Source organism: Rhipicephalus microplus, unplaced genomic scaffold (genome assembly GCF_043290135.1).
Source record: "Rhipicephalus microplus isolate Deutch F79 unplaced genomic scaffold, USDA_Rmic scaffold_47, whole genome shotgun sequence".
In the NCBI taxonomy this organism is placed as follows: domain Eukaryota; kingdom Metazoa; phylum Arthropoda; class Arachnida; order Ixodida; family Ixodidae; genus Rhipicephalus; species Rhipicephalus microplus.
In genome coordinates this window covers 1956345-1974717 of record NW_027464620.1, presented here as the reverse complement: position 1 = coordinate 1974717, position 18373 = coordinate 1956345, and the positions used below count along the sequence as shown (strand labels likewise).

The 18373-nt window shown below is 46.1% G+C and overlaps 1 long non-coding RNA gene across 1 annotated transcript in view; it reads left to right on the top strand.

Moving 5' to 3' along the window:
• The window catches only part of LOC142788195 (uncharacterized), a 166115-nt gene that overhangs the window by 618 nt on the left and 147124 nt on the right, over positions 1 to 18373 (top strand). The window lies entirely within an intron of this gene.

Below are 18373 nucleotides of genomic sequence, written 5' to 3'. Positions count from 1 at the left end.
CCCAGAACAGGCGTTATTCCTTGAGGGTCGGTAAATATGTCGCTATGTAATAAGTCCGATGACATTGTCTACAAAAGGGAATAAGTGTTTGTGCGTGGTGCCATGCATTTATTGTTTATACTGGGTAACATTTTCTACCACTGCTCCGCTCATTTTTTCGCGGTATTTTAATTATGAGTCAGTCTCGCCAGTACCTCCACCTAATGTATTGCTCTGAAATATGCGGTGCTGCTCTTTAGCCAAATTTGTATGCCTCTACACACCTAATTTTTTTTTCTGTTTTATAGCCCTCAATATGGTGAATCTGGAGCACAAAGCCTGTGATAAATTGCTTTCTTAAACGCTTTTCACCTGCTTCAGCTCCACTTTAAGCCAGATTACTTGAAGATGACTACAAAGTACACCGATACAAGAACAGGCACAGCAGTACAAATGCGCTCACTTAGCATAGAAAACTGCAGACGTTTAGCGAACACTTTCTGTGCACCTTCTGGAAAGTGTGTGTGCGTGTGCGTGTGTGGGGGTTTTTAAACAAAAAATAAGATTTACATTATTTATTTCACCACCTAATTGGGCCATCGAGCATTACTCTTATAGATTTGTCATGTTTGATAGCGCGCAAATAAACCAGCGCCACAAACGGCTCAATGAAGCTGCCGTATGTGTAAAACTCGCTGCGAACGTTTTATCTTGTTACGGCAGACGATGGTGGCAGTGGCTTCAGTCTCCCGGGCGCGCTCCTTCGCTAAAGGTGCGTGACGTCAGAGTGGCACAGAGCAGGCTTGAAAATTGGACTGGGTAAGACGGTGTGGCCTCCCCCTTTACGCTTTCTTGGCAATCATGTTATGGCGGGGGTGGTTAAAACATCTATTATAAACATCGCGTCGGGGAGCGAGATTCTGCAGACACGCGAGAAACCAACGCGTTGTATTCAATAAACAGAATCGCGTCCTTTTAGGGGTGAAGCTCCTTAGGCCATGGGTCGTTTCCTTTTCCGTGTGTAGTATGTAGCAACCTCTAGTTTATGACTTGCTCAATAGATAGAGTTGTGTATATGTCCTTAGAAATAGTATAACCAGATGGCGTTAGTGGTTTTCACAGCATATCCACGGAGTGAATGATAACTAGGATGAGGCCATCGACTGTTTGCCCGTCCGTTCGTGCTTCCATCCGTCCGTATGTCCGTTCATCCGTACTTCCGTTCATCGGTCCGGGCTTCTGTCCGTCCATCTGTCGGTCCTTACGTGATTCCATTCATCCAAGCGTCTGGTTGTCCATCTGTCCATGCGTCCAAGCTAATATTCATTTGTCCATGCAGATGAACGGACGGGCAAACGAACGGAGACGTTTTGCCCCACTCATCATGACTCACTTGGGAATGTGCTGTAATTTCTTTAGGGATGAACGTCCTTAAGGCGTGGCCTGAGCGTCCTGTCGTAATCATATGAAGCCACCTCTCGTTAGTTCTTGAACCAACCATAGAGAGTGGTGTATGTAGATATAACGAAACGTATATAAGCTGAAAAATGCAGATGGTGCGGTACTAGAGGTCGTTACTTGTAGTAGTATAAATAATAAAAATCACAGCATAGGAACGGATTGACTGAGCGTCATCGATTTGCACGTTCCGGACGGCTCCGGATGGCCCCGGACTCCGGCGCCGCATTCGTTTTTCTCGGGGACCAACTGGAAGCTCCGCCCACTGGTCCGGGATCACTCGGACGCATGTTCGTTTTTCGCGTGCCTGGCGGATTCGGGCGGCCCGGGACCGCCCGAACAATTTCTTTCGGGCCTCTGGCAGACGACAGCGCAGTGCGCATGCTGTGCGGCCATCTTAAGTTAGACACGGGAAATTATCGATGAGCTCTTGCTCTCTCTTTGCGTTTCCGCCCGCTTCTCGCATGTTTCTGGGTTTCGCATTGTTTGCGTACCCAGTTCTTGTCATCGGTGTTCTGAGCCACGTCGAGCATGTGCGTATTCCCGAAGGTCGGGCAAACACGCGTTATACTCGCTAGGAGAAACAGCGGTGGAACGACCGCGCCGGTCTACGATGCACACGCGCTCGAGTAGTTCACTTACAGTAGGTTGCATCACAACAGAAATAGGTATAATTCACTACGTAACTGCTGTTTAGGTTGCAAATGAGTCAGCGTTGTGGCCTGTGTTTCAGCTATGGAGGGAGCAGACGGCATAGCCAAGCATAGCAGACGCCACAGCGGATGCAGCCAGCGTGCAGATGGCCCGAGTCCGCTCGGGCTGGTTCGGGACTTATAGATCACGTGCATGTGACGTAGTAACCTGTGAGCCGAGGCGTCCGCGGGCCGTCCGTGAGGGATCCGGGACTTGGTAAATCGATGAAGCTTATTGATGATGAGTGGGCCAAAGCATCCGTCAGTCAACCCGCGCTTCTGTCCGTTCGTCGATCCATGCGTCCGCAAACTCATGCATTCGTCCATGCGTCCATCGGTCCATCCCTCCTCCCGGGCGTCCATCGGTCCATCCGTCCGTCCCTGTGTTCATCCATGCATTCGTCCGCCCATCCCTGTGTTCATCCATGCATCCGTCCGTCCATGCTTCCTTACACGGGTCTATCCATCCATCCGTTAGTCCGTCCATTCGTGCATACGTCCATGTCTGTCCATCTATGCGTCTGTCCATCCATGCATCCGTCTGACCTCTCGTTCATTCATCCGTTCATCTGTGCGTGCGTCCGTACATCCGCCCGCACGTCCGTATGTCCATCCGTCCATTTCATAAGTTCATCCGACCATCCGTCCACTCCGCCCCACTCGTCGTCATTCACCACGCGAATATGCTGTAATTTTTTTGTCTTCTACTTTGGTTAATGTCTGTGTAGTTCGACGCCAGGCACAACCGATGCGACCGGCGTTCATTGGTGTGCCCCATTGGCCACCTGGCACCCTCGTAATCTATTCAGAACGCCCTGGCAAGAGCTAGCACGTTAAAGCCTGCGTAAGTGGCTCTGTAAGAGCCGCAAAGCGCAAACGCGAAGTGCACCCCCCCCCCACCCTCGCGCGGGTTCCCATCGCCTCTAGGTCCCATTTCTCGGAAGATGGGGTAATTTTTTCGACGCATAATAAAAGTTTTGTTTCTTTCAAACCTTCTATATATGTAATCCCCTGTCATACTAGTCCCCCGCTATTTTGAAAGACAGACCTTTATGAGTCATATTTATGCGAAAAAAAAATATTGCAGATCTCACTCACGTACAGCGGCAATTGATGATAAGTGAAGCACGAATAAGAAAGGTTGATATGTCGCTTTAAAATCAGCACAACGTTATGAAGTGGAGGTAAATGGTGCCGTACATGACTTCCGTGCCCTGATTATCATGTTTGGATGTGCTGTTTACCTTCGTCATCTATTCGCGTCACGTGATACCAAGTTGACTATATGGGGAGCTAGCGAAACACCCGCGAGCACACTATGAGCGTGGTGTGTTGTCATGTTCTTACACGACACGCGTGTCAGGATTATCATGTTTGCACCAGTCATATATTTCGTCATCCAGTGACGTCACGTAACACCAAATTCGGTGTATGTGGAGCAAGCAAGACGGCCTCGAGCGCATCATGAAGGGCTCAATATACTTCAATGTAGCTTTGACGTGCGCGCACGCTGGACACAGTGACGCTACGATAGCAAAACGCGAGCACTCTTAGTCTCAGACTGGAAAACTCTTTGGAGCAATGGGAGGCACTCCTCGCTAGCTCGGACCCGGAGGTGCAACTAGCACTCCTGTACCACGTCCGGCAGGTGGCGCAAGCCAGTGGAGCTTTGGACATGGGGCCCCATCCATCTAGCTGCTAAACCCATTCTTTTCAACCAACTAAAGTTATTTCTCTCTCTTCTCTCTCTCTTAGTCTCACGCCTGGCGTGATAGGCGTCAATCGGCGCCGCCCGACGACAACCGGCGCAAAATGCAACATGCTGCATTTCGTGCCAATGCGTTACCAAGGCAACACTGCGTCTCCCTCCTCTCGTGACGGATGGGCGCCGGACGCGCTAAAACGCGCATGCGTCAAAGCAGCGCGGCGCGCGCCTACGAGTATATCGAAGGACCGGCGCCTGGCGTGGCAACGCCGGCGTGTCGCAACGAATTGAACGCCGGCGAGCACGCGCACTGCGTCACGTCGAAATGTATTGGCACCGTGACATTGGTATGTAGTCATGTTCTCACAAGACACGCATCTCATGATTATCATGTTTGCACTATAGTCACATACCTTCGTCATCCATTGGCGTCACGTAATACTATCAATCAGGTAATAGAGAAATGCTCAGAATATAACCAACCACTATACATAGCCTTCATAGATTACGAGAAGGCGTTTGATTCAGTAGAAATATCACCAGTCATGAAGACACTACGGAATCAAGGCGTCGACGAAGCATATGTAAACATCCTGGAAGAAATCTACAGGGGATCACCTGCTATTATAGTGCTTCATAAAGAAAGCAATAGAATACCAATCAAGAAGGGTGTAAGGCAGGGGGACACAATCTCATCAATGCTATTTACCGCGTGCTGACAGGAGGCTTTCAGAGGCCTAGAATGGGAACAGTTAGACATAAGAGTTAATAGAGAGTACCTTAGTAACCTGCACTTCACCGATGACTTTGCATTGCTGAGTAAGTCAGGGGAAGAATTGCAACTCATGATTACAGAGTTAGACGAGGAGATCAGAAAAGTAGGTCTCAAAATGATCTGAAGAAAACGAAAGTAATGTACAACAACCTCGGAAGAGAACAGCGCTTCGAGATAGGTATTAGTGCAATTGAAGTTGTAAAAGACCATGTCTACCTAAGACAGGTAATAACCGTGGAGCCGAACCACGAGACTGAAGTAACTAGAAGAATAAGAATGGGTTGGAGCACGTTTGGCAAGCACTCTCAAATCATGACAGGTGTCACAGAACGAGCGCTAAAAACGGGCGCGCCGCCCAATTTTTCCGGTAACGCGCGGAAGAGACGCCGGGAGGTCAAAAGAAAAAAAGAAGAAAAGAAACATCCAAGGCTCCCCGGGCGCGCGCTCTCCCCTTGGAAGCGTGGCTTCGCCGACGAACCTCCTCACCCCACATCGGCGGCCGAGCAAGCCCGCGATATTTCTACAACGAAGGAGGCGTGGCCACGCCGAGTTGAGTCATCGGCCGGGGAGGGCATTCCAACCGTCTCGCCCTCTTTCCAGCCTTCGCTGTGTATCGCGCCGACGAAATGACGAGAACCGTCTGGAATGTCGCGCGCAAGGTATTTAACCGAGCAGCCGAGATGAGAGATCAGGAGGAGACGGAAGTGAGCGCCAGAGCGCGTAGGGATTTCGCCGTGTAGTCGGCGAAGGTTTTGGTCCGTAGGGACGAAGCCGGAGATGAAGAGGATTTCCACCTGAGGGGTGAAGGCTCGAGCTACTGGCAAGAGCGTGTGTTTACCGCTATCGAGCGAAGACGCGTGGCAACAGCTGCGTGTGTGAAGCCGACGTGTTCCGGCGAAGAAGTTGAAGTTTGAAGAGTGGCCAATTGAAGACGCGAGGTTTCCTGGAAGAAAAACTTCAGGGGGCAGCGGAACGACAACAACGCTGGACTTTGAGTGATTCTCGGAAGAGTATCATTCAGACTTTTGTTCCAAGGACTTTGGACTGAATAGGTTTTCTATCTCTTTGGTCTTTAAGTGTCTTGGTTGTTCAATGCATGCGACTGCATTGTAGTGCGTATTGTTGTCTGTGTCTGTTTCGAGTGTGGCTGATTGTACTGTGTAATACGGTGTTTGATTGGTGACATATTATTCTCATCTATTGTGGAGTGTGCATACTTGTGTATTGTTTTCGATTTGCCGTTATTGAGAATATAATTTTGTTTGGTTATCAACTCTCGGCTCTGACTTGTTCTTTGGGCCACAGCCGGCGTCCGCTGGCGCGCCAAAAAGGACCACTTCTAAATTGTCCACGCTTTCGTGGTGCGGTTCGGGGGGCTGATACTTCGGCCCTTGGAATTAGCCCGGCGATCGCCTCCCTAATAACGGGACCGGTGTGACAACAGGTAGATTTCCACTATCCCTGGATAGGAAGGTATATAACAGCTGCATCTTGCCGGTACTTAGCTACAGAGCAGAATCCTAGTGACTTACAAAGAGAGTTCAGCTTAAATTGCGGACGACGCAGCGAGCAATGAAAAAGAAAATGGTAGGCGTAACTTTAAAAGACAAGAATAGAGCAGATTGGATTAGGGCACAAACTTGGGTTAAGGATATCTTAGTTGAATCAAGAAGAGGAATTGGACATGAGCCGGACATGTAGCACGTAGACAGGATAAGTACTGGTCATTAAAGGTAACTAAGTGGATTCCTAGAGAAGGCAAGCGGGTTAGTGGAAGACAGAAGATTAGGTAGGCACATGAGATTAAGAACTTTGCGGGTATAAATTAGCAGCAGCAAGCACAAAACCAGGTACTCTAAATCGTTAACAACTTTTTTCAAACAGAACCTGGTTGACTGGCGAAACATGGGAGAGGCCTTTGCCCTGCTGTGGACGTAGTCAGGCTGATGATTGTGATGATCATATACACCAAATTTGGCATATGTGAAGCTCGCGAAACGGCCGCGAGCGCATAATCAGGGTGGCATGTAGTCATGTTACATAATACGCATGTCATGATTTTCATGTTAGGGTCTGTCACTTGTGTTCGCCATGCAATCATGATACACCATACCAATTTTGCAACATGCCATGTGAAAGAAACCACCACAAGGGCTGGCGGAACAACGAAGGTAAATTATGACAGTCATAATAAACATGTCATGATTTTCATGTAATGAGTAGCCAAATATGTCATTCATACAGTTATGTTATGTCATACCAAGTTTGGTATCAATTGCATTATCGAAACGACCAAGAGAGCAAAAAGTGATAGATAGATAGATAGATAGATAGATAGATAGATAGATAGATAGATAGATATGCTCAAAGACGCCAATGTACGCTAAAAAATGCTTCGCATTAAAAAAACATCGCATGAATCCAAATAATTTTAATGAAGGCGAAAATGCTGTACGCCTGTGTGCTCAAATTTGGGCGCCCGTTAAGGAACCCCAGGTGGTCGAAATTTCCGGAGCCCTCCACTGCGATAATCATACGGTGATTGTGGGACGTTAAACCTATCAATTATCATCAAATATCATTTTGACAACACACGCCAAAAGAACGATAGTCCACAGATAAATATGGCATGATGCAAAGCGTTCTTACTTAAGCGGCCGGAGCGTTTCTAAAATTCACTCACTAACAAGTTTCATAAAGTATAATATTTAGGCGCGCCCTTAACAAATGAGCCTTACAATCTCATTCTGCATTATACGCGGGCATCACGCAAAGGTCGAAGCATGGAGAGTTGGTAACATTTCATTTCTTTTGTTTCCACAGCGCCACATATGTTTTTAAGTAGACGGGTTGCGAGAACGAACACTGCATATAATTAATCAGTAATAAATGAAGCCATCGACTGATGGAAAAGAGCAACTCGCGGAGAGAGCACCCAGTATCATTCAAAAAAAGCCACCATGTTTTAGGAACGCGCTCATTATTACCTCCACGCCCGTCCAATTATTCAAACGTATTGTTCAACCGTGAGACGCGAAGATGCACCAAAGACACAAGTCACAGAGCTTATTTATCATTTTTATGTCTATGATTTTCGCGAGTCGGCTGAGTCTTAAGAACTTTATTTTACCTCTGGTTCTGACACTCCGTGACAGGTCTTTTGAATTGGCTTTCCGGGGAAACGCTGCTCAGTTAAAGATGTTTCCATTCGTTTAACGTAATAAAAACGAAATCGGTGATTAATGCATACATGCTCGCGATACTCTCCACCTGCGAAAATGAACGAACCCTCCCACATAAACAGAGTTTCCTGGAAAAGTACAGTGAGTAGGTAAAAACGAAAAAAAAGGGACTCCGAAAAACCAACATCTGATTGGACGTACTCCGTTTCGAATTCAGGAAAGTGAAGCCTCCGTAGGTCTTTCAAAAGAAAAGGGGTGAAAAAGTCGTATGACTGCCTCCGTGGCCCTCAAAGGAGCGCGTGCTCAGAGCGCAAGAAAAACGACGTTTCCATGGAGACGAATGGGACCAAAGCTTTATTTACTTTGTGCTCTTGGGACGTCCAAAAAGCAGACCCACCGGCGACGAGAAAGCTCGCTTCTCTTTCGAAGCTCATTTGGGCTGCTTGTAAATTATTCACCAGGGTTTTCTCTTCGGATCGCCAAGGCCCCAAGTTTTATTATCGGCGCAGCGGGCCTCGCCGCCGCATGCGGTGACTCTGGCTTCATTGCGACAGCATGTGGATGGCCCGTGGGGAATGATTTTTACCGCAGTTGCTATTAGGAGAACAGCCGCGGCCATGGGCCGAAAACCAAATTTAATCTATTTCTTTTCGGTGCCGTACGTGCGCTGTCGTACAGACGAATTTCCAGCGCTTCTCGTTGTTCGTGAACTGAATTTCATCGTCTAGTTCTGGTTTATTTCATTTTTTTTAAACATAGGGTGGCATAAAAGAGTAGTACAAATAGCCAGTGAAATATATAAGAAAGTAGGGGATGGAGACTCGGTATTTCTGCTTGCTTCCAGATTTTCGTCTTGTCGGTCCTTTTAGTTACAAACATTCCTTCTACTACAGGTTACGCTTACAGAAAGGAAAAGGTTCTTACTTCCTTCATGTATTCTAATTATCTAAATCATTATCGTAGTACTTGAGCTGATAACCTCTTGGATTTCTCTCGAAAATTGCGCTAAAAAAACGTTGGGAGATCTTTGAACACGAACTGGGTTGTAGGCTTTGCAAAAATACAGTTACGAGATTTTTTCGACTGCCAGCTGGCATATGCCGCAGTGAACACTCTTCCTTCCCCCCCTGTTCTCTTCTAACTTGTGCGCGAATACAGCCCGTGTACATCCCCGGCACATTTTTCATCCCCTCCTCTCGTATACATCCAGCTTGATTTTCTCGCCCACTTCGGTTGAATATGTCTTTTGTTGTGACATATGATAGATCTAGTAAATGCTAGTTCAGTGCAATCTGTTGCGTACAGTAGTAGGTACCGCTCAATATTATACAACAAGACGCTTCCATCAAACCACAGGAAGTACAATGATGCACTGAGAGCCCGCGTGCCCTTATTGGCGCCATCACGCAGCCAACGTGATGCATCCTACTAGAAACTTCAGCAGCATAGTTTTAAGGTATGACGTAGTAAGCAAAGTGTATCACTATATCAAATGAAATAATCTTGTATCGTTAGGAAGATAGAGAAAAAACTTTAATGACGAAAGAGATGTAGATGTTGCACATTTCTTAGTAAATTTCGGTTTTTAAACACGAGAACACGGCTGCACAAGTTTTCTCGTGGTCATGATTGCCATGAAAAATGTCCTTCACCCGATACTTGCGCATGATCAGAATAATTCTCATATGAATAGCAATACACAAAGTAAATGTTTTGCTCAATGTTAACTAGTTCGGAATATAGTTTGGTAACTTTCACGAATGATTCCTGGCGACCTTCGTTGAAAATTGTGAACCCCTTGACAAATGTCGAAAATATAGGAAGAAGCACGCTACTGTCTTTAAAGTTCCCTGTCTTTTTGGCATGATTTGTGACGCCAGCCGTCTATTCCCTTAACGTCATAAGAAAATAAGCTCTGGATAGATTTATATACGGGGGATATCAGTTGTGACCTGTCTCCCATGCTGTTTTGGCGTGCAGCACGCCAATTAGGGCTTGTCTTGCGTGGCTGTCCTGCGCGATCAACTCATTTCACTTTGCTGTGTGTGTTTTCAACAGCGCAAGCGGAAACAATAGTGTATGGCTGAAAAGAGGCGAATTCTGATGGGCCTCCCGTCTAGAGCCTTGTGAAGAAATATGTGGCAAGAAGGAGACAGAAGGTGCACAGTGGGCGTTGAAGATGAGAAAGAAGTTATTCGCTCGTCTTTGATGACGGAGTAGATTAGGAGCCCTTTTAGAAATCAACAGCACTTGAAATCAACAGCATGCTTCAAATCGTCTGAAAACAAGAAAAAAATGGGGCAGCTGCACACCATAGTTTTGAAGACCGTTGAATAGGCGAAACTGGTGGCGTTCCTTGCTCCTTTCCGTCCACGTTACCTTGATTTCCCTTTCTCAATATTTGCTAAACTACCCTATAGAGAACCAAAGCTGAAGTTTGCGGAGCGACGACAATGCCGCGCCTGGCCCTGGTGGCGAGCTCCGGAACACTTGAGGAGAGACGTGAGAGAGGTCGCAGCCGAGTGAGTTGGTTTCGCCGAAACGGGAGCGAATGTGACGCGCGCATTGTGTTCTGCGGTCAGTGCGGCGAACTTGGGCGCCGTGCTGTCAGCTTGGTGCTCTAAAACGAGACGCTCGCTGTGTGAAGTTGCCTTTCCGCGATGTAAGAAGCTGCCCCATGGAAGCGTCGCCGAGGTCCGAAGTGTTGTGTTTTGGGCTGCCACGTCAATCCACAAAACACCAAGAAAGGCTCTCCACGTGTAAAGCTGTATTAGTTTCCCATCTTATCACCACCGATGAACACAGCCGCGTTCGCGAAAGATAAAGCAAGCCTGACGCGACAGCCGAAAAAAAAAGAAAGGCGAGCACTTCAACTTGACTCGCTGTGGTTAAACTTAGCTTGCTTCTTAGCAGCGACGTCAGCGGGTCGTGGGCGGCGCGGAGGACATGACTCTGAAACCTTTCCGAGATTTTAATGCCATGACCCTATAACTTTAGATATATATTTTTTCAGCACGCCGCAAATGTTTGCACATGACAGTACACGGCTGCTACTGCTAGACACCACATCAAAACAACAACAATTATATGCTTTCCATAAACGTCAACACAGCACATCGATATTGTACGCGACTTCATGTCGGCAGAATGAGACTTACCTTGACGCATACGTCGTACACGGTATTACCACGGAGGACCTGAGAAATGCATTTCGCAGTGACTCGGGCGTCTTCGTTTTCCGTCGTCTGCTCCACATCATAAACTTGACTAACGAGGAAGATGAGGAGGAGGAGGAATAAACTATATTGTAAGAAACCAGCAGGTTTAGGTGGCCGGGCCTAAGCCTCCCACGAGGGAATGTCAAGGGCTTGCCTCGACGCTGCCCCACGGGCGTGCTGGGTCACCGAGGTTTAGGTCTTTTTTTTTTTTTGATTCGCTTCTCGGAAGTACTTGTCCAGCTCAGAGACCTTTGTGAAGCCGCACCGCAAGCAGTACATTGTGAGGTGACTCAAACGCATCGCGCGCTCTCTGCACGAACACGTAAGCGAGTGGCAGTGCATTGGAGCGAAGGGAAAACGCGTCATCTACATCCCCGATTTCTACTTTTCTACCAAAGATGGCGCTGCCTGTTTGAAGATGCAGCGCCACCATGCGTTGCTTTGGCTTCCTATACCTGACCATGCCATGCTTCAACCATTCCCCTCCTCATCCACACGTGACTGCCCCTCACCACCGAACTCATTTCCCACCCACAATACTATGCTGCACTTGGCTACCCCTTGCTATACTATACTAAACAAGGTTATACTACGCTTCATCTTTTTTCCTCCTTCACACCCTAACTTATCTTACCCAATCATACCATACTATACATGACTGTTCTATTTTTCAATTATTGTATCTACGTCGCACAAAATAGCGCACGCATTGCGGGAGAGAAGTAGAAAGGGAGGAGAACGTTTCACCATCATAAACGGCACTGTGGGTTCAAGATAATGGTGACTTCTGCTAGCACTACCCGACACAACGACACGCTTCAACAGCTCTGATTTGAAAATTGAAATGAACTTGAAAGAAATAAAACTGAAATCTGAAATTAAAACCAAGCACCATAGAACGATTTCGATGAATTGAGAAACACAGCACCCTTATTCATCAACATCGCTTTCAAGATGAAAGCCTGCAAACACACTGCTTGTAATGAGACGGGCCAGAACCTGTCATGCTTTTAGACAGCCTCCGAGTGCTTTCAAACGTCTCTCCCTACGATTTAAACATCTCACTAGTATCATGCAATGAATTACTCTTTATTTATATTCTGCTCTACCTCTGCATGAAGCTGACTACTTCAAAGGATATGGTATTCTAGGTAAATTTACGGTACAGCTAACATTACATATATCTAAAGAAGGACTAATTGAAATGAAGGAGGAGAGAGCACCGCGTTCAGATGAGTGGCTACGCTTTTGAGCAAAAGTCGTGATACCGAGTTCACTACGTTGTTATGCTCCGATTGCTCAAACCAAAAACGTTTTTTCTATATTATTTTTTTTCTACACTGCATTTTCGGAAACTACCCTCAGCAAAAACTTCAGCATCTGAGAGTAACTTCCTCCGATAAGTGTTGAAGCCATCATATATTCTCCTTTCAGCAAAAATAAAAATTCTGAAATATTAGTTTAAGTGTTCTTGGTACAATTTACGAAGCTTAAACAACTGATGTGAACAAGGTAGGCTTTAAAAATGCGTTTTGCCTAATAATTATTCAGTATGCGCTGCTCATTCTACTTTATTTTTTTCTGCTGAGTAACTATACAATTGCCCGTTATGTGTGGACAAACCACAGCAATCCCATATGCCCAACGTTTTTGCATGTCTTCAATACTTTTTGTTTGATTTGAAAACCTTATTATTACTGAATCTGAACTAAAACGCGAACTTTACCTAAAAGTAAAATCTCGTGCTATCACCCGAAAACCAACAGGATGTGACTTCCAGCCCAAAATATGAGTCTATTTAAATTGCATTAAACGCAATTCTGGCCGCCTCACGTAAACATATCAGATGCAAGCCCGCAAGTGGCAAGTGCTTTAGGATGTTATCGTGCGATCGCTGTAAGCGATGAGTGCGGTTGCTTCGATTAGCATTCGGAAGCGAATTAATTTATAAGCCGCTGACAGGGTATACGAAAGGGGAAAGAGAGTTCGTGTGCCGCACCCTCCGCCTTCTTGTCGGGCATCTCTCACTGCAGCTGCTTAGACGGCTGCGCCAAACAGCATCGACATCTGTCTGCGCGCGGTCCATACATGAGAAAAAGAGAGAGGGAGAGAGAGTTTGCCTGTGGAACTAGACCGACGTGTTTCACGGACGCTAATGGCTTTCCGAGATACGAAGGTTGCAATTACGATGTACGGTGAACTGGCGACTGTGCATTTCCTGCCTCTCGACAAGCCTAGCGACGACACGCTGCCGCTTTTTCCGTCGGAGAACGGGCTGCCCCGAAAAAAATCGACGACAATGTCATTAACGCTGCCGCGTTTTCGCGCAAAGGCGCGCTTTCAGGGATAAAACACCAGCCCGTCAAGAATCGATGTCAATTAGGCCGGCGAGTTCGATTGGTTGCTGCCAATAGCTCACGTGCCGCACCATCACTCACTTACAGCACTTGACGTGAACCCTCGGAGCTAGTTCCCACTTGGTGATGACACAAGGCTTCGCAAAACGGTTGGTCTGGCGCCAAGGTTTTTGAAAGTCCGATGATCTAATTATCAAACATATTATATCGTCGAGTTCGAGAGCGTCAAAAAGCAGTGCAATATTTCGCTTTCCAGCGTATGTTCAGCAAAACCAAATGCTATGCCAGTTTTAGTAGTAAAACATGTTGTCGGCACTTTAAAATGTAAAAAATATATATTTCTACGATTTCAAGTGACCTATGTGTACTGAGGTCACGGAAACATATCTTTTCGATTTATTCATGACATAACCTTTGTTGGTTTCAGATCATTCACTATATTTTGAACAACTTTCCCACGATATCGTCACCTTAACCTTTTTCTTTAAATGTTTCTGCTGAAGCGTGGAATACGTTTCATTAGGACGCCGTTACCTCTTTTCTATAGAATTGTTTGAGTTTTTGTATGATCTTTTTTTTTGAGAAGCGTATCAGACTTCGGGAGTTACGTAGCATATACGTGGATTACGCGAGCGCTCGAATATCAATTTCCTTGACGCAGGAGCTGACTGTACATTCTTCTAAAGAGCAGCAAGATTCAGAGGACACAAAGTGGAATTATTTTTGAACTGATATCACAAACCTGTCAAAAGAACAAATCTAAAGCCCTTCAAGTTATAATGAACTCACTCTCGTCGAGAATATCCGAGGAAAATTTTTTCATGGATAACGGAGGCATCTCTTCTCACATAGAAGTATTTAATAGCTGCCTTATAATTTATTAGGTGCCCGACAATGGTCTTTCAGGCAAGTCAAGTATTTTACAGGAAAAGCTGTTGTGAGATCACCACTCGGGTCACGCGCAGTTGTCCGCCATCGCTGGTATCCGCAACCACATCGCGCGAAATTACTAGCACCAATGACACAGTGTGGCTCGAACTCTGGTGCCAGTCCAGTATTCTACCGCTGAGCTACGTTGGCGCTTGTAACTTGTCAAACTTGCCTTAGGCATGGCTTAACCTAGCACCCATGACACAGTGGGGCTCGAACCTGGGTCAGCTGGGTACCAGCCCAGTATTCTACCACTAAGCTACACTGGTACTTACGACTATAGTTACCAAACTTTCCTTAGGCAGGCTTCATGTCGGGCAAGCAATCACATTAATATGACTTACAGAGCATTTTAAAACAGCGAAAGATCAACCAGTCAACGCACAATGCGAATAGCGTAACGAGTGGGCCGTCTAAGTCTCTAACTCACTACAAACCTTGTTCTTGTTACCCTATTAACTATGGTGCATAACCACTTCTGCCATAATTGCTCATTGTCGTCAGCCACTTCATGGACAATTGGCACGAATTTTCTTGCAAGTGTTCAGCAGATACCACGCTTTTCAGAAAAGTGACGAAAAATAGCATAGCGAATGCCGGCGTGCTACCTAAATAAATTTATTAATAATGATACAGTGGGGGAATCACGCAAATGTACTTCCAGTATTTACCCAATGAGTGTTTCGAAAAGGCTCTGAGAAGACTCCTCTTCTTTTCTCTCTCTTTTCGTTCTATTATTCCAGTTTTCCCCCACCCCAAGTGTAGGGTAGCCAACCGAGCCAAGCTTGGTTAACCTCCCTGCCTTTCCTCTCTATTTATCGCTCTCTCTCTCTCTCTCTGAGAGGCCACTCTTCTAGCTTTCGCTGTGACTGTGCTGCGACTTCCGCGCAGCCCTGGCGATTTTTCTATCTCAACTCTCTTCTCCAGTTTTTTAATCCCATTTTTTCTGCCTATGCAGAATAGCATGTCAGTATTCTTATACGCGCCGATAGTGTTCTGTCTTCCAATAAACATTTTCTGCATCTTATATAATAAAGATTGAACTTGCAAAGAACAACTAGGGTGGTAAACTAGGCAATAGGGGGCCTACTAAAAAATACTAAAATTTGACTGATCCAGACTCATACGCAAGCTGCGTGAAAAATTCCGGAAAACGCCATCATTTCTTTCTTCATTCCTTTTTCTATTTTTCTCTTTATTTCTTTTTTCTTTCTTTCTTTCTTTCCTTTTATTTATTTGTTTATTTATTTATTTACTAGAAACCCTTTTTTACTTCCTTGGGTTCTAAACTTCCCCTCCGCCTTGGTCCTTTTTCACCTTTGCTCAAAGCTGTTGTCTGAATCTCCATTAAGGGCACCTCAGTGCTTACTTTGTCCGTGCCAAAAACTCATACAACTTGCATAGAGGTCTAAATACGTTTTGAAACCCACGGCATACTTTTGTCGAAGGCACACTTACCTTTGGAAATACGCATGGTGAAGGGTGCACGGATGTCAAGTTTTGCTGCTTGTGTTCAAAAAAAGAAAAAAATGTGGTTAGCCTGCAATTGTTCTTTTCTCCGACAAAAGGAACAAATATAGCACGACAAAAGATATTACTTGGCTGCTTTAGTTTGCTCGAATAAAGAAATGCGTCCTACCAAAGTGTGCCCACGAAGAAGTATTTACGTTGTTCTTGACAGTGGTGACACGAGGCTCTCGTTCGCCGCAGCAGCCTTGTCGTATGAGGCAGTGCATGATCTTATCTGCATTATTTAGGAGCCGCTGAGTAGGCTGTTTCGCAAGTAAGCTCGAGAAAAAGAAACGTAACAACGGCATTCGCGTACAGGAAGTGTACTTGTCGTGGCCCGTTATATATGCAGGGGAAGAGTCAACCGACCATCGAAATATTTAATGAAACGTCAGAAGTATATTTAACGCGTATATGCTATTTAAAGTCTACACCGTAGAACTGCTGAGAAGGCGATTGCATAAAAAACAGTGAACGAATCCTTCAAATCAGTTGGCCTTATTTTTTTCGTTATAACGTAGTGTGAGTGCAAGGGTGCAAAAGTCTTCATTTGCAAGCTTTTAGTCAATTATCTATTTTGTACACGACGAGAACTCACGATTTCCTCAGACGTGCACACACACACACACACACACACAGATATATATATATATATATATATATATATATATATATAATATCTGTGTGTGTGTGTGTTACGTGTCAATGCGTGTGAGCCATCCACTGTGGAATACACTTTCTTAAATATCTGAAGGAAGAAGATAATGTTGCTTTCTGGAAAAGTACCTCCTGGCTGTCCACATTATCTCACTCATGGCACTGGTGGACGTTCGGGGTACATGCAACTGGGCTCCTGATTTTCAGCCATCACACCGAGCTTCTCGGAGAGAACAACAGCTCCGACAGCAAGAAACAGCCGTTGTCTGAGAGTACAATCCCCCGAATTCAGTTCTTATCAGAAGACTAGATGGAAATCTCAACTACCAACGAGGTGAGTCAAATCAACGACACCTACTTTTTTCTCCCGCATGTTTTTTTTGTGTGTGGCAGAAAACACCACGCTGATTTCATGGAGAAGTTTTTGGGGATGTTGATGACTGTCTTGACCACTTCGGTGGAGTTATCAGCATCAACAAAATGGATGAAGCTCGCAAGCTGCGGAGAGTTCACTTCCTGGAGTTGGAAGACTCTGCCAAAATTTCACACGACAATCACGAGGGTTCCTTCGCGACGTGGCAGTAGTTTAGCCGACAGTTTCGCGATGCGTACCGCGGCGCCAATAGGAAGGAGAAAGAGGAGCATGCCATCTCGTCTAGAAACCAACGACCTAACAAGAAAGTTTCGATGTTTGTCAAGGACATGCTTTGACTCTTCACGTGGGGCGACCCTGCGATGTCCACGGAAAATAAGGTGCGGCATTTTATGTGTGGAGTAAAAAAAAGCATCGCTGAGCTGAACTGGTAAGCAATCCGCCAACGACCGTAGCCGAGTTCATGAGTGAGACAACCACCATGAAGCATACTCACCAGCAGTGAACCACCAAGGCCTGAGGCTCCTGTGCTGACTTCTACGGCAGCCCTGCAAACTTCTGCACCACATGCTCCTAATCCCGTTATGCGAAGAATGAATCAGGCTTGCCATCCATTTCAAGGCACCTCTTCGACTCCGCCACCCGTGTCAACATTCCGGAGTGCACCCAGATATCTTCTGTCAGGATCAAGACAGAACGCCTTAAAGGCAAGCATCTAGCACACGTCGGATAACCGTCCACTCAGCTATCACTGTGGCGAAGCAAGTAATGTCTACCGCAATGGTCAGTACAGCGAGCCTTGTCTCCACGGCTTCCACCTTGATGCTGAGTACACGCTCTACGGCGAACGACCCCGCTAAATCGAAGCAGGCAAGCTGCTCGCCCTGGTCAACGCCACCAATCACGATCACCCTCACCTTGCCGTTCCACATCACTTTGCTTTGCCACGTCATTTTATGCTTCCTTCAGAGGCCGGTCACCGAGTCCCCACAGTGAAAACTAGAAACCACAGCTCCTGGGGGTGAAGCCGCGTCCCAACAAACTGTCAAAGAGCCTCCCTTGACGCAACAACCCGACGATGACCACTTTGATCTCTCAGTCATTTCCGAAGACTGTTTCTGTCGACATCTCCATACACGTTGATAATCACGTCGTAACTGCTCTCGTCGACACTGGTGCCGATTATTCGGTTATGAGGACCACTCTGGCATCCAAATTGAGGAAAGTAACCACACCATGGTAAAGACCCCCATAGCGCATTGCAGGCGGCCATCTCGTAATGCCGACTAGAATGTGCACACCACGAGTTCAAGTAATATGAGGAAAGACCTTCCCAAGGTCTTTCCTCATATTACCTATGCGCTCCCACTCACTCATCCTACATACTTTTATTTATTCATTGATTTATTTTCGATGCTGCCTGTCTCTTACGAGACCAAAATAGAAGGGCATCAGTTCTTGAAAACAAAATACAGTTTTCAGTTTCACGTTTATACAGCGGCATATTTGTCAGAACGTCTAAGAGTGGCTGGAGGCAG